We start from the raw sequence: 4,557 nt of genomic DNA, 5'->3' as shown, positions 1-4,557 counted from the left end.
GGGATGGGGGCTTCTTTGAACCCCTGAATCTCCCCCACCCAGGATTACAGTCCTTTCTGCTTATAAGTAAAACTAGTCCTTCTAGGCACTCTTCAAACATCTTGGGTGCCCTTAAAACGTGATTTCTTGTAATCACATGCAATGCAATAAAAGCTAAACTATGGCCCTGATTTCCCCGTATCATTCAGACATCATCTAATTTTTATACGTGCTATTTAGCTAGCTAGCTAGCTAGCTAGCTAACTTGTGTTCAATTATTTGTTCATTAATTTATGTGTATATATTTATACCCCATTAAATTTCAGAAACGTGTGAAGAAAGTTGTGAAGTAGATTATACATCATTAGTGGTAGCAAAATACCACTTTTATTATGTATTCAGTGAATTTTCCCATGGCCAATCTAAAAAAAGGCTAGATGTACTTGTTTTCAAATTTTGAAAAATAAAATCTTTTCAGAATGGTGTCTTGGCTGAAGCACTAGACACCATATTTAAAAATTAAAAAACCTTGTTTTTTTTTAAACTTGACTTTTTTAGGAAATATATATATATACATATATACATATGTATATATATATATACATATATACCTATATATACATGTATATATATATGTATATATATGTATATACATATATACATATATGTATATATATATACATGTATATATATATGTATATATATATGACAAATGCAACCACATAGCCATCAATAAGTTCAGTGCATATTAATAATGCCAAGCTGAAAATGTTGCATGGGTAATTAATAGAGATTGAATATTAATTCAGGAAACATTCTCAAAGAGCTTGTGAAAAAGGCAACTCTTCACTTGAAATGCTGAAGAACAGCACCTTTAAAGTGCCCTGAGGCAGAACAGACTGTCACTAAGTCTCACTTTCTTTTGCTTTCATCCTCATGAGAATGCCCTTCAGCATCACTATTAGGAAGGGTCCTTGCTCTTGCTCAACATTTTTCTTAATTCAAAATGGATATGGAGTCAATTGAGAAAAATGAACATTTAGCATTGACAATAGCCATGCAATTGGTATTGCATATCATGAATATGGTTAGGGGCTTGGGTTAAATGCCAACACGATATTCAGTGGACTATGGATTACTAATGTATAAGCCCAGAAAAGCTGTGTTTGCAGATGAGAAAAGGATGAAGAAAAATCTCTATCACTCCCGGCACATGCCCACATTTCTAGGCCAAGTCAGGATGGCAGAATGGGCCATTCATCATGAACAGTCACCCCTTCTCTGGTCCTGCCTTCGAAAATTAGCCTCTATGATTTCAGATGAGCTCTTGCTGGCTCTTGGAGCTCTGTCTTGATTTCCATCTGAGGATGGAGTCCAAGCCTTGTCTATCTACCTGATTACAGTTCCTTACATCTTTTTCCCCCCAAAACCTTTCTCATTCTGTAGTCCCATCACTCCAGAACTACACCTTTTCCTCAGGCATCTGTTTATCTAAAATAACAAATTACCCTTCTCCCATCATGTATTGTCCATTCAAAAGCTACCTGGCTTAGGAGACTAAATATGACAAAGACAAACAATGGAACTTATTTTTGCAATTCCAATCCACAACCACTCTTATGATAGCTTCTTAATGTCTAACACCGCAAAAGCAACAGTAACATAATAATTAGAATAACAATACAATTGCAATCATAAAATTCAGCAATCTTATACCTTCAGTCTCCCTAGACTTTAAACTCTTTTTTTTTTTCAACGTTTATTTATTTTTGGGACAGAGAGACAGAGCATGAACGGGGGAGGGGCAGAGAGAGAGGGAGACACAGAATCGGAAACAGGCTCCAGGCTCTGAGCCATCAGCCCAGAGCCTGACGCAGAGCTCGAACTCACGGACCGCGAGATCGTGACCTGGCTGAAGTCGGACGCTTAACTGACTGCGCCACCCAGGCGCCCCTAGACTTTAAACTCTTGCAATGGCAAGAATTGTACCCGTTTACTTGTTTTATCAAGTGAAAGTATGGTGTGTTCGTGTGTGTGTGTGTGAATTTGTTCTCACTTTCTGATTAAACCAGAAGATACTTGAGAATAAAGGAGGCTGAGGCTTCTCTTAATTTATTTATTAATTTATTTTGACTGACTATGATATTAGCAGAAGTAACAACTTTACCCACAGACTACATTCTCTATTACACATTGTCCTAAATACACATTATAGTTGTATTTTTTTCTTGTTTTCTCTTGCAGCATCATTGCCATACTTTGCCAGCCATATTAAAATAAGTCTAACCAAGCATAACCATTAGTCACTAGCTTGCAACCAGTAATCTGCATTTGTATCAGTCAAGATGGGCTAGATAATGCTGCAATTAAAAAATGAATGCATTTTCAGTGGCAGAAAATAGCAAAATTTATTTTTTACTACATGTCCATTAAGGGTTACCTGAGGATTCTGTTCCAGTGTGATCATTTTCCTCATTCCAAGACCCAGACAGAGAGGAGACAGCCTCTGCCAGCCATGGAGGTCATGGGAAAAGAGAGCATAGCAAATCATGTGTTGGCTCTTAAGGCTCTACAAGATGGCTTAAATTACATGGTCAAAGTAAATCTCGTGGCCACGTCTGAATTTCATAGGCTAAGAAGTATAACTCTTCCCTAGGAAGGAACATGGGACACTGTCAAACAATGTCATAGTCTACCACTATGTTTAACTAGCGTTTTACCCTTTACATAATGACTTCCCATAGATGGTGCACCCATGATAACCTTTGTCTAGCATCCCCTGTCATCTCAGCATCCTTGAGCTTCATCCTGGACCAACATTAGCTCCCATCCGGTCATTACTCCAGTTTGCCTTGACCTTGGTTGGATCTTCTGCTTCAACCTCCTTGTCTTCCCTTTGCTCCCAATCTCAGATTGGATTTTCATGCCTGGGTTCATTTGGTTTCTCCAGCCTCTCATCTCCTGGGTTCTCTTTCAGATTATGTCTCGTCTCCTCTCTAGCTTGGCACAATAACACAGTCCATCTAGCATGCTGCCCTTCCAGCGCAGTTCCAAGAATCTTTGGCTCTTGCATAGAGGGCAAAGTCACAGCCTGACATTTCTAGATCCGCTCCCATACCCGGACACCGTCCCTAATGGGTCAAGTGTCACAACCAGTACCTCACAGGGGCCATACCCTCCCAAGATACTTAATATCATTATTCCAATTTTATAGCTACATAGATAAGGTTTGTGGAGATGAAATGATTTGCTCAAGAACACAAAGATTGCATTTAAAGTATTTTTGCCTACCTCTCTTTTGTAGCACCTCAGATAAATAGACACTGTGTCTCAGAATAACTCAAACTCTGATAGGGTACTCTGGAAAAACATTCATTTCTTAGTGGACAGAGAAAGGGGATGTGGACACTACAAGAGACTGCATCAGATCTGGAGTTTGAGCGCTGACCCTCTGGTCTGCAGAAATGTCTTATGCCAGTAGAAGTCAGGAGAGAGCATGGTGTGGGGGAGACTGGGAGGCAGGTGGAGGGCAGGGAGCCGGATCTCCGCGATAAGGCAACCAACCCTTTCTCAGGTTTGAGATCCTTAGAGGAAAGTCATTTAGGTACTCCCTTTTCATATTTTTGACCTACCTGCAGTGTCTCAAAAATAACCTTCTTATTAATCAGATTGCTTTTGTCTTCCTTGTTCTCTTTTATTGTTTCGTTTTTTTTTTCCCTAACCGCACACCCCGCTCAAATCCTTGCAACCACCTTGAACTTGGCCACGCCCTCTCTTGGATGCACGTAGAATCAGAATTCGAAAATAGCAGCACATTTCTAATAAGATGGAAGTATTAGTTGAGACTGTTAGAGAGACCATAAGGCATAAACATTGTGTAATGGTTTTGCTTCCTCTCTGTCCTCGGAGGAGAACAGAAACCTGATACCGTCCTGTGTGCAGACACAAAAAGCTCCTCAGAGCTACCAAAATGAACAAAATAAAACAAAACACCCTCACCTGATGTTGGTGTTCTTGACAGGGACTGGCCCACTCAGCTTTCTGTGTAGATTTAAGAGCTTTTAGGTTAATATGGGCCTTAAAGAGGCCACTGTGTGGTAAGACCACTAACCCAACTAGTGGACAGCTGAGTTCCCTTGGTCCTTGGCTACCTGTCCCCACCTCTCACACTGAGACACTTGAATTTGCTCTTGAGTTAAAATATTGTACCATAGGTGGCTCCCCTCAGCATAGCAATGGGTCAGGGGTTGGTTGAGGGAATAGATTGTCTAACCCATACGTCCACAAAGATATTGTAACCTGAGGGGCACCTGGGTGGCTCAGTCAGTTAAGCATCCAACTTCGGCTCAGATCGTGATCTTCTGGTTCGTGGGTTAGAGCCCCACGTTGGGCTCTGTGCTGACAGCTCAGAGCCTGGAGGCTGCTTCGGATTCTGTGTCTCCCTCTCTCCCTCTCTGCCCCTCCCCTGCTCACAATCTGTCTCTCTCAAAAACAAATAAATATTAAAACAAATTTAAATATATTATAACTTGATTTAAAGAAGAAATATCCATCAATGTTTTTGATGTTCGTGTTTAA

Source organism: Acinonyx jubatus, chromosome A1 (genome assembly GCF_027475565.1).
Source record: "Acinonyx jubatus isolate Ajub_Pintada_27869175 chromosome A1, VMU_Ajub_asm_v1.0, whole genome shotgun sequence".
Classification (NCBI taxonomy): Eukaryota; Metazoa; Chordata; class Mammalia; order Carnivora; family Felidae; genus Acinonyx; species Acinonyx jubatus.
The sequence above is the reverse complement of the archived record's forward strand: the minus strand, read 5'-3'. Positions refer to the sequence as shown.